The sequence below is a fragment of the Clinocottus analis genome, unplaced genomic scaffold (genome assembly GCF_023055335.1).
Source record: "Clinocottus analis isolate CAN_PGR_092001 unplaced genomic scaffold, fCliAna1.0.p SCAF_24, whole genome shotgun sequence".
Lineage (NCBI taxonomy): Eukaryota > Metazoa > Chordata > Actinopteri > Perciformes > Cottidae > Clinocottus > Clinocottus analis.
The window spans coordinates 1,444,744-1,457,552 of record NW_027175976.1 but is presented as its reverse complement, the minus strand read 5'-3'; positions in this window follow the sequence as shown (position 1 = coordinate 1,457,552).

Below are 12,809 nucleotides of genomic sequence, written 5' to 3'. Positions count from 1 at the left end.
CAGAAAAGCACTAAAATGACAGTGAGAAGGATTATTTGATGTATTTGACTTCTTGCGTGGTTATCACACTTCAAAACAAAACCCTTGACTTCCTGGCTCCTAAACAGGTCTTCTATTGCAGCAGAGAGGGAAATCAGGAGCATCACAGGACCCGCCCCTTCCCTCCCCGTTAGGAAAAAGGGGGTGGAGCCAAAAAAGCAATCAATGAGCACACCTGTGAAGCCGGGGAAGAAAAACAAAACCAGCAAGAAACCAAACCTGCAGTGACATCCAGAGAGAAGCCAGAATGGGTTAACGATTCAGTTTTATACACTTTAAGCAAAGCTTAAACTAGTTGTAAAACAATACAATATGTGAAATGGAACCGGCTGAATCCACCAATCAGAGGACATTCAGAGGGAGGCGTGAGGATCCAGGAAGCAGGCTGCTCACGAGCCAAGACCAGACATGTTTGGAGACCACGAGGAGCTCCTGATTTACCGTCGACCCTCCAGATAAGTTTCTTAATGGAGAAATGGGCGTGGCTTTACGGAAAATGGGTGTGGTTTAATGGGGGAAATGGAGATGGTTTATTGGTGAAATTGGTGTGGCTTATTGGGAAATGTTTGTGGCTTAATTGGAAATGGGCGTGGCTTATTGGGAAAATGAGCTTCACTTAATGGGGGGAATGGGCGTGTGTTAATGTGGAAATGGGTGTGGCCTAATGGGAAATGGGTCTGGTTTAATAGGGGAAATGGACATGGTTTATTGGTGAAATGGGCGTGTCTTAATGGGAAAATGGGAGTGGCTGAATGTGCAAACGGCGTGGCTTAATGAGGAAATGGGCATGGCTTAATGGGGAAATGGGCGTGACTTAATGGGGAAATGGGCGTGACTTAATGGGGAAATGGGTGTGACTTAATAGAACATGGGAGTGGCTTAATGTGAAATGGGCGTGGCTTATTGGGGGAATGGGCGTGACTTAACGGGAGAAATGAGCGTGTCTTAATGGAAAAAATGGGAGTGGCTTTATGTGAAATGGACATGGCTTATTGGGGAAATGGGCGTGGCTTAATGGGGAAATGGGAGTGACTAAACAGGAAAATGGGCGTGGCCTAACGGGAAATGGGCGTGGTCTAACGGGAAATGGGCGTGACTTAATGGGGAAATGGGCGTGACTTAATGGGAAAAATGGGAGTGGCTTAATGTGAAAAGGGCGTGGCTTTACGGGGAAATGGGCGTGGCTTTACGGGGAAATGGGAGTGACTTAAGGTGGGAATGAGCGTGTCCTAATGGAAAAATGGGAGTGGCTTAATGTGAAATGGGAGTGGCTTAATGTGAAATGGGCGTGGCTTATTGGGTAATGTGCGTTACCTATTGGGGAAATGGGTGTGGTTTAACTGGAAATGGGCATGGCTTAATGAGAAGGGAGTGATATTTGATGACTTAATGGCCATAGGGAAATGGGCGGTGCTTAATGGGGAAATGGGAGTGACTTAACAGGAAAATTGGAGTGGCTTAATGTGAAATGGGCGTGGCTTATTGGGGGAATTGGCGTGACTCAACGGTAGAAATGAGCGTGTCTTAATGGAAAAATGGGAGTGGCTTAATGTGAAATGGACATGGCTTATTGGTGAATTGGGCGTGACTTAATGGGGGAAATGGGTGTGGCTTAATGAGGAAATGGGAGTGCATTAACAGGGAAATGGGCGTGGCCTAATGGGAAATGGGCGTGGCCTAACTGGAAATGGGTGTCGTTTAATGGGGGGAAATGAGCATAGTTTATTGGTGAATTGGGCGTGACTTAATGGGGGGAAATGGGCGTGTCTTAATGGGAAAATGGGAGTGGCTTAATGTGAAATGGACATGGCTTTACGGGGAAATGGGCATGGCTTATTGGGGAAATGGGAGTGACTTAACGGTGGAAATGAGCGTGTCTTAATGAAAAATGGGAGTGACTTAATGTGAAATGGGCGTGGCTTATTGGGGGAATGGGCGTGACTTAACGGGAGAAATGAGCGTGTCTTAATGGAAAAATGGGAGTGGCTTAATGTGAAATGGACATGGCTTAATGGGGAAATGGGCGTGGCTTAATGGGGAAATGTGAGTGACTAAACAGGAAAATGGGAGTGGCTTAACAGGGAAATGGGCGTGGCCTAACGGGAAATGGGTGTGGTTTAATGGGGGGAAATGGGCATGTTGGTGAATTGGCCGTGAATTAATGGGGGAAATGGGCGTGTCTTAATGGAAAAATGGGCGTGATGGGGGAAATGAGCGTGTCTTAATGGAAAAATGGGAGTGGCTTAATGTGAAATGGGTGTGGCTTTATGGGGAAATGGGCGTGGCTTATTGGGGAAATAGGAGTGACTTAACGGTGGAAATGAGCGGGTCTTAATGGAAAAATGGGAGTGGCTTAATGTGAAATGGGAGTGGCTTAATGTGAAATGGGTGTGGCTTATTGGGTAATGTGCGTTACCTATTGGGGAAATGGGTGTGGTTTAACTGGAAATGGGCATGGCTTAATGAGAACTTGCCGTGGCTTAACTTGCAGTAGCCATGGCCTAATAGGGAAATGGGCGGTGCTTAATGGGGAAATGGGAGTGGCTTAACGGAGGTGGCTTGATGGGGAAATGGGCGGGGCCTAATGGAAATGGGCGTGGCTTATGGTGGAAATGGGCGTGGCTTATGGTGGAAATGGGCGTGGCTTACGGTGGAAATGGGCGTGGCTTGATGGGGAAATGGGCGTGTGGTGGCTGTGTCTTGATGGAGGTGGCTGTGTCTTGTTGAATGTGGGTGTGTCTTAATGAAGGTGGGCATGTCTTGTTGAATGTGGGTGTGTCTTAATGAAGGTGGCTGTGTCTTGTTGAATGTGTGTGTGTCTTGATGAAGGTGGCTGTGTCTTAATGAAGGTGGGCATGTCTTGTTTAATGTGGCTGTGTCTTAATGAAGGTGGCTGTGTCTTAACTCTTTTAATAAAGGTGGCTGTGCCTTAATGCAGGTGGGTGTGTCTTGATGAAGGTGGCTGTGTCTTGATGAAGGTGGCTGTGTCTTGATGAAGGTGGCTGTGTCTTGATGAAGGTGGCTGTGTCTTGATGAAGGTGGGTGTGTCTTGATGAAGGTGGCTGTGTCTTGATGAAGGTGGCTGTGTCTTGATGAAGGTGGCTGTGTCTTGATGAAGGTGGCTGTGCCTTAATGCAGGTGGCTGTGTCTTGTTGAAGGTGGGCGTGTCTTTTCCTTCACAGAAAAAAACTCGCATGTCCCAGGACTGTGGACCATTAAAGTTCATAGCTCCATCATTTCTAATTTTAATCATGTTTTATTGACGATTCCCTAATTCGTCCTTCAATTTTGAGCCTTTTTTGGGTTCCCCCATGAAACCTGTTTTGGGTCCTAAAGGGTAAAATAAAGGGAGATTAGAACGAAAAAAGAGGTAAAATGTCGCACTAGTGAGCGTCTTTGCTTCTTTTGAGGCCGAAGCTGTCAAAGCATTCCATCAAATAAAAAGTGGATAAAAGCAGCTTCTTTTTTTTATCATGAAAATGATTGTTTAAAGACTCTATGAAAAAGAATAACTTGCATAAAAAGGGACAGAAAAGACAAGAAAAGGCAAAAATTAAAGGGGGTGCTCTGTGCTCAGATGACTTGGAATCAGATTCTACAACCTTGTTAGCGTCGCCGGCTTATTTCCATATTAACGACCCCTTCAGAACCTTCAAAGTAATGAATAATTGACAACAAATGAAATGTTTTGATTGTCGTCAGCGCCCGGCGTGTTTAATGTTTCGTATGTTGCTTCTGAGCTAATTATTGAGATGGCACATTCGTCAGAGATATGTCTCCCTCGTAACCCCTGAGCGAACCTCCCACCGTCCTCCATGGATGCCCGTTAGCTTCCAGACAGAGGGGGGGGGGCAGACAACCACAGGCGCTGATGTAAATACGAGTGCTTACAGGCGTTGTTTGGCCACAGAACAGCGGATATTACATCCTCTGAATTTTGCCGGGTTGCACCAGACCAAGAAGTCGACGTTGTTCTGTTGACTACGGTTTTGAAGCATCGGGTTCTGCGCTTTGGTCGCCGCCATCTTGGTTTTTTTTTGGAACCAGAAGTGACCCAACAGTACAACCGTAGACATTTGAAAGCAAGCAAAATGTTGTATTTATCATTCATCAACTAAAAAAAACACACTGTGAAAGGGTTAAACTCCCTGATCGAGACCTGTCAATCATCTTTTAGCTCCGCCCATAACGCATCCCCTGCTTTGTAGTCTGTTTGACTAAATGACCATAATTTACTAAATGAACATCATGCTGTATTGAAGAAGACTTGAAACTGGAGATTGAGACATAAACTCATGTTTACAATGTTTACTGAGGGAAGTAGAGTCATTTATATAGACTTCTATACAACCAGAGGAGTCGCCCCCTGGTGGTCAGGACAGAGAATGCAGCTTTAACACATGAGATCAGATGGGCCGAGGCATTTTGGACTTCCTGGATCTCGGCTGCCTCGAAGGTCAACGGCACAAATGTGTGTGTCACCAACGTTGATCTCCATCCACCCTGAACTTCTCAGCAGCCGTGTGTCTGTTGACGAACGTCTCTCTGATGCACCTTGACGAGACGACGGACAAACCGCCGCTGACAGAGGTCACCCGAGTCAGACAGAGAGGCAGCTGGAACGCATGTGTGTGCGCTATATTTGGCTGTTTATGTGTGCTATGAGTGTTTGTTTGTGTGAGTTTAGATGTTTACCCATCCACTTTCCTCAGAGAGTGTGTGTGTGTGTGTGTGTGTGTGTGTGTGTGTGTGTGTGTGTGTGTGTGTGTGTGTGTGTGTGTGTGTGTGTGTGTGTGTGTGTGTGTGTGTGTGTGCAGTTGTCATGGTCCAGTCAGGTCGGAGTATCCTGAAGACACTGTCAGGCAGGATTGATTTCCTCTTTCCCGATCCGTGGAAGCATTCCTGTAACACAGCTGACCCCCCGAGTTGCGTTACCTTGTCATCTCGCGACACGGATCAAAGTGAAGACGAGCTGGAAATAGCCGCGCACGGCGACCTTGAACTCTAAGGAGGAGGAGGAGGAGGAGAAGGGAGTGATATTTGATGACTTAATGTAAAAAATATATGAAGTTATGCCGAACATAAAAAAAACACAAATACTAAAAGAGGAATCTGAACATATTGCAGTAAATAGCATGAAATAGACACAATATTTGCTTAATTTATGCAAGTTTTGTGTCAAGAATGTGTACAACAAGATAAAATAAATTCAACAAACAGGCTGAAAGAAAGAAGGAACCTGGTTATGAACATTTCTTGTTCTAAATGAGCATTGTCGTTATTGTATTGCACCGCAGTAACTTCCTCTCGGCAGCCACTAGAGGGCAGAACAGCACCAGGAAACGCGCGAATCCGCCTCAGACGTCTTCAATGCCAAGTCACAAATACACACATGACCTTTGACCCCGACCAGATCGAGTTGAAACTACTACATATGTAACGGCGTCATTAGATGGATCACAAAATGAGGAATCAAAGCAAAATGAATCTCACAAATTGGACTGTTGAGTCCAGATCTTAAAGTTTGAGCAAAAATCGGCAGAAAAGCTCAGTTTGAACCATGAAAACCTGATTTATTGATATTATTGATGTTGAATTATATTATCTGTCTGCAAAGGTCTCGTCTTTCAGGCTCTGGTGACATTAACAAGTTTTTTTTCACCAAGTCAAGTTATTGCAGAGTCATAATAAAGCAAAAATAATTTGAAAATAAACACATATGTGAAATACTATAAATATATAGGGCTTTTAATTTGAATGATAAGAACCGGATTTCATGCGGTGTGCGCCGCCTTTGTCGAGGTTGAAAGGAGTGATAAAGTTTGACGCTTGGTTCAAACCTGGAGCCTCAGTGTTGTTGTTTGATAATATTCATAATAATGTTTTATAACGTGATTGTTTGACGCTTTTATTTCTGGTGCAAAGTGCTACAACAACGAGTGTTGCTTTGATTCCGCGTAATATTTACGCTCTGTATGACAATTTAAAAAATATATATCTATATATTGAAGAGCAAATAAATAGCTAAATACTGCTTATTTTTTTGGTTTATTTGTTTAAAATATAGAGCCATTGATTTTCTTTTTTGTGTGCAAAAACATGAAAAAAAAAAAATCTCCGGTCAACACTTATCCTTGAGTCGGCTCTCCACAGAATGCTGGGAGTCGCCTGTGTCATCTGGTCCACCACCATCATCATCCTCCTCCTCCTCACACATACACACACTCACACACAGAGTGAGAGAGAGAGTGCAGAGGCCCAGCTGGGCGAGCTAGCTGTGCTCTCTCAGAGCGATGTGGTCGGGTATGGATCCCTGAGGGACGCCGCTGCCTCCTGTGAGCAGAGGATCCATGCCAGGCCCTCGATCGAACCGTGTGTGTGTGTGTGTGTGTGTGTGTGTGTGTGTGTGTGTGTGTGTGTGTGTGTGTGAGTGTGTGTGAGACGTTCTCTGGTTGGCACTTTCTCAAACATTCGGTTAAAGACCACAACACTGAGGATGTGTGCGGCTTCTGTTAAAAACACAAACATTGGATGAAAAGAGATTTTTTTTTTTGTGTAAAATATTCAAAAGAAACAAATGTGGAAATGAATCATTCTGCAATTTCAGCGTTTTCAAGCGGTAAAATATCTGAAATTATTTACTTTAAATTATGTATTTTCAAACAACAACTTTGAGGCTAAATAATTGTTAGAAATATGTCGACTCTTTCTTTCTAAATCTCACAATTGGACATTTCGGAAAGCTTACTTTTTCATTTAAAATCATATTTTTGACTTTATATGAAACTTAAAAGTATAAATTCAGTAAAAAGTTGTTTTTTAAAGCCTATAAATTGATGAGATGAAAAGAAATCTGAATTTTAATGTCGTTCAGACTGTTTGATGGAGCTGAACTTGAATCATATTATTATATATGATTTGTATTAAAGCGAATATAGCTTTATGCTACTAATATTAATATTCAGATATTTATATCTATACATGAATAGATTGTCTTTCCTTGCTTTGCTTATTGAGCATCTTTAGGACCAAACCTTTGTTACCTTGAATAATTAAAAAAATGTATATCATCTTTTTAATATAACATTCATATTAATGCATTATTGACAATAGAACCAATAATATAAATTATGAAAATAAACAATATGATAGTAGCTTTTATGTGACTGATGATACTTTAAAATCACTTAAAAAGTAAAAGATGTGATTTTGATATTTAATAATCGCCATTAGCTCTGTTGTCTAATCCCAGTTTCTTTGCTTTCTATTTGTCTATTATTATTTATTTTTGACATTTGATTTGTCTGCTGCTCGCTGCACTTTATTACGATTCGCCTTAATTAAACACGTGTGGTGTAAAGCTGCTTTAAGCATGTTTTGTGGTCGGAGGCCATTAAAAACAGCACCGTTAGAAGAGAAGGTAGAAGAGAAACCCTCCCAGTGGCACGTCCTGTTCGACATCAGTGAGAAGGTTTCCGTTCTCAAACAGATATTCTGTGTATTGCGAGTGAGACTTTCGGAGCGGACCTGATGCAAAACGCTGTTGTTCATCCGCGTTTTAATTGTGTGTCGATCCCGCAGCTTTGGCGTTTTGCATATGTAATAAAAAAAAAATACTTTTCTTTTCACCCTCTGAGCTCTTAGTTTCACTTTCTGCCTTTTTCTGGCTCCAACAACTTTGTTCCATTTCTCATTCTCTGGCATAATTACGGCTTTATAGCATTCTCCACTGCTCGGGCATGCTGTAGATATTCCTCTCTCCCCCTCCCCTTCCTCTTTTTTGTGTGTCTTTTTTGGTTTGGCTCTCATTAATAATTCACAGAGAGAGAATGGGAAATTTTAGTGCAATTTGCAGCTGCTGAATCCCAGTTATTGTTTTGCAGGGTGTTGCACAGAGAGAGAAAACCTCGGACGAGGGCTTTGTAGTCCTGAATGTAATTTGGCTGCGTCTCTCTGACAGGCCACACATCATTAGGGGGGTGACCGGGATGTGTGTGTGTGTGCGCGTGTGTGTGTGTGTGTGTGTGTGTGTGTGTGTAACGGCTCCGTCCAGCCAGTCAAACACACTGTCCTCATCTGTCGCTCCAAACCCCAGACGCTCCGTGTTTCCTTAATGCTTTTAGATGCTGTTTGTTCATATTTACACCCTCATAACTATCTATGTTTTATTCCGTTTGTTTGCGTTCGGCCGGGCGGACGCTGAATTATTCAGAGCGGGCCGAGCAGAAAGATGACAAAGACGACGGGAAACTTTTGGCCGGCTTTTCTCTCTCTCCGAATGTCAGACCAGACTCTTGTTGAAAGAGTCCACGGCGGCCGCGACGACCGAGTTTTATTTCAGGGCGTCCCGGCGGCCTCCGGGATGCGTTCGGCGGTTTGATGCCGGCCGCCGGGGGACCGGCCTCGCGTAAAAACGCGCCGCTCCGTTAGCCACACGTCTCCTGGCCGTCTGCAAGCTGACAACGAGCTAATGAAAAGCAGAAAGAAAAGTTTTTGTAGCGTTGCAGTTGCGGAGACGTTGGACCTCGACACTCGACACGTCCATTTGAAGACACATTGCTGCAGTTTCGCCACGTTTTTTGTCAACATTTTGACCCCAAAAACACCCCAAACTTGAAAAACACAAGTCAAAAAGGGCGTGGCTACAAACACAGACTGTCAACGGCTTTCACTAATGAATAGATTCAGATAATCATCGCTTGCAGCAGGAAACAGAAAAGAAAATTTGAATTTTCAACACCACTTAGCGAGAATGCAGTTTTAAAGTTTACACTTTCAAAACCGGTTTCATGTCGATCAATCACTGACGCGCGTCTTTATGTTTGTGTTTGTATGAACAGCTACAACACTGAAACACTGAAACTGACTGAAACTAACTGAAAATTTACATTTCTACCAACCAATTAATCACATTTCTGTGATTTAAAGAAGCAGAAGTTTCCCACCAGAGCTGAACCGGCTGATACCTGCAAAGAGAGTTACCGTGAGCAAGTTAATCCAAGACGCAGTTAACTATATTATTCATTTAATACCATTAATTTCCATTTCTTACCCTCCATTTATTTTCACTCCAGCGCAGAAGACAAATCCGCTTCATTTCTTCTTCTTTATTTTTTTGCACAAAACTTGAACTATTTCCTCCATCTTTCCTCGTAAGAAATGAGTTTATCATGTGCAGTTTGCCAGTAAAGCCGACTCTGATTTGCATGTGTGTGTGTGTGTGTGTGTGTGTGTGAACGCACCAACCACCAAGAGGAGAGACCAGGGGCATCATCGGGGCTCGAAGGAAAACGGCGAGAGAGAGAGAGAGAGAGAGAGAGAGAGAGAGAGGAAAAAAAAAGAAAGATAAGAAATCAAAACCTCTCTTTTTCCCTTCTTCCCTCTCTCCTGGCTTATTTTGCGCAGAGTATCTCATAACCGGAGAGTTTAGGGCTGTTTAATGCTAGGTGACACGGCAGTGTCCTGCAGTCTTTTCCTTCTTAATCCCTGGCATCTTCGGTAAAAGATCTCTCGGAAGAAACGGCGCTCGTTTCTGGCATCCAGCCGCCGGAGGGAAGAGGAGATTGTCAGGGCGCATTTCTCCTCTGCTCGCCAGCCATTCCTCAGGAGGGTCGTGTGTGTGTGTGTGTGTGTGTGTGTGTGTGTGTGTGTGTGTGTGTGTGTGTGGATACATCTCCCCCTTTCTTTTGGGTGAGTTAGATAAACTGAGGGAAGAAGAAAGAGAGGTGGCAGCTTCCCCCCCTCGGAGAACAATTCCACCGTGAGCTCTTTTTTTTTTTTTTCGGTGGGGGAAATTACAGGAATGTTTCTCTCGTGTTGCTCTTGTCACCTTGCCTCCAACATGGCCGCAAACAAGCTGAAGTGAAACTCACTGATGCGTTTGTGGAGGCAGGAGGAGGAGGAGGAGAAGGGAGGAGGAAAAGGGAGGAGGGAGAAGGAGGAAAGGGAGAAGGGAGGAGGATGCCTGGCGGGCTGGTGTTTGGTGTCATCCTCTGATAGCGGGTTTGGTTTGGCCGAAGGAGGAAAGCGAGTAATCTCTCTCTCTCTCTCTCTCTCTCTCTCTCTCTCTCTCTCTCTCTCTCTCTCTCTCTCTCTCTCTCTCTCTCTCTCTCTCTCTCTCTCTCTCTCTCTCTCTCTCTCTCTCTCTCTCTGGTCATTCACAAGCTCGCTCGCCCCTCCGAACTCTGTCTCGAGTGACCAATGGTCACACAGCGTCCTAATAAGACGAACATTTGGAGGACGGACTAGGATTGTTTTGCACAAAGGAGCAGATTCAACCCCGCTGTTGCAGTAAATTATTAAAACGTTCAGGAGTTCAGGTGAGAGGCTGAAGCCTGTGAAGGTCAAAAGGTCAAAAGTCGGTCCTCTGCTGTTACCTCGTCAGCCAATTAAATCATCAATATCCCCATAATTCCACATAGATACACAATATTTTTTTTCCTTATAATATAGAAACTTTTTGCATATTTTGTCATATCTATCTATCTATCTATCTATCTATCTATCTATCTATCTATCTATCTATCTATCTATCTATCTATCTATCTATCTATCTGTCTATCTAAACTGCTAATATTAATAATGAATCACCCTTGTCATTACATTTCAATACACTATGTGTGACTTAATGCCATTATTAAGGTGCACACTTAACTTGTGGCAGCTTTGTTACATTTTCGACCCATTCAGAGACGATTTTCACCAGATTTATTACAATATTAGCGTTTAGCGTGCATCTCACTGCACAAACGTCAAAGCAAAATGCAAAAGAAGCCGAATAAATATCATTTGGTGGACTTGGGTGCTCGTCCGGAGTGGGAGACGCACTTGAGAGCGAGTGGCCTTTCTGCAGCAGCAGATAAGGACGGGGTCGCCCCCCTCCATCGCGGCCGGGAAACCCCAGTTTTCCCCCCAATCAAAAGTTCCATTAACCTGGAGCACCGGGAGCTAATTGAGAGCGGGAGAGGGTGAGATGCATCGCCGGCGTCCGCAGACGTCACGCCGCGACTCGTCTGACATATTTGTAATTATCCGGGGGGATGATACCAAACGGAGAGCGGCGACAAAAAAAAAAAAACAGCCGATAGTTTGAGTGGAAGATACGGCGAGATCATGGTTTAAGCATTAATAATAAACCCACACATCTGCATTACTGTTTTTGAGGATTCTGTGCATCTCATCTTGGCACGTGCTCGTTGGCGGTGGGAGATCAGCAGTTCATTATGGTTTTTTCTTTGCACCGTTGTGTTTCCTCTTATCTCCCCGAGAGGGCGAGAGATATTCTAATCTGTCGCCCCAATAGCCTTAAGCCCTGGTACGGAGAGCGGGCTAACTTTTGTTCCACATAATCCCTCCGCCCCGGCGAAGGGGAGGTCATGTTTGTCAAAATGTGGCGATGTGAACATGGAAATGTCTCCCCCCCCTCCTTCCTCCTTCCTCCTCCTTCCTCCCTGGCTTAATTTTAAATTAAAAATGCATGCGATTTTGAACTTTAGATCTCTGGAGAGAGCCGTAAACAAGTATGAAATGAAGTGTCTTTTTGAAACGCGGCGGCGGGGACGTGGAGCGAATGGAGGCGCTCATATTATTCAGCTATCAGAAGGGGGGGGGTGACCTGAGTGGCCTCTCGAGTCACATCGCTCAGATCGGGTTCGTATTGACTCAAACAAAGAGGACGGGCAGCGCCGACGCCTCTGCAGCTGCACATGTGAGCGTAGTAAAGGTGATAAGCTCCTCTCAGGTGTCATGACTCGCTATCAACATGCCGGAAACTCCACCAGGGACGATATTAAGACAACACCTGGATGCAAATGAAGCGTAATTCAACATGTAAAGAGATTGAAGTGGAGTCGCAGCACTGGAGCGAAGCAAAGTACAGCCATGGACGTCATTTAGACTCCTAAAAAGAATCAATATGAGGTTATTATGAGGTGGCTGAGGCGGTGTTTATCATCACTCGCTATCAACGTGCCGGAAACTCCACCAGGAAATATATTAACCTTTTGGACAATCCTCCCGCGCACATTTTAAGTCCCAGCATGCCCCCTTCAGACTTTTTCTTTTGGTATAAAATTCGTCATTTTTCAAATTATTTAACCCAACGACAGTTTTTTTTGACTGAAACTCCTTCCTGACAGGCCAAGTGATTGTTTTATTGTGATTTCTGTTGCGGATTCTGATTCTTTAGGTCCTAATCTTTCCAAAAACGTGCTCGTCAATCCAGAATAAAAGCAGATCATAGAGCCAGATCATCCGGATCTTTTCTGATTTAATCTCGGCCGCATAGAGAGAAGCACCACTCGCTAGCTCCGCCCCCTCCTCTTCCAATATTTACACCTTTTTTCTTACGCGAGCTCCGCTGCTCTTTGCTCATTAGCTGCAGCAACATTTGTCCCTCTTTAACGGCGGGTCGCACAGAGGTCACGCGGCACCTTGAGGACGAGACGACGCATCCCTTAGGGGAGGGAGAGAGAGTGAGAGAGAGAGAGTGAGAGAGGGAGAGGGAGAGAGTGAGAGAGGGAGAGGGAGAGAGAGAGAGAGGGAGAGGGAGAGAGAGGGAGGGAGGGAGAGGGAGAGAGAGAGAGATGTTAAGCAAATCTGCATCGTAATAGGCGATTAGTATTCATTTCTGCTGGATCCTTGTGCGACTTCATAGTGATTCAGGACTCTGAGACAAAAGGACGTCTTCGTCTTTCGGGTTCAGAACCCAAACAAAAAAAAAACTCCCGGAGGAATCCTTCAGCGGTGATTTAAGGGACTTTAAAGTGTCT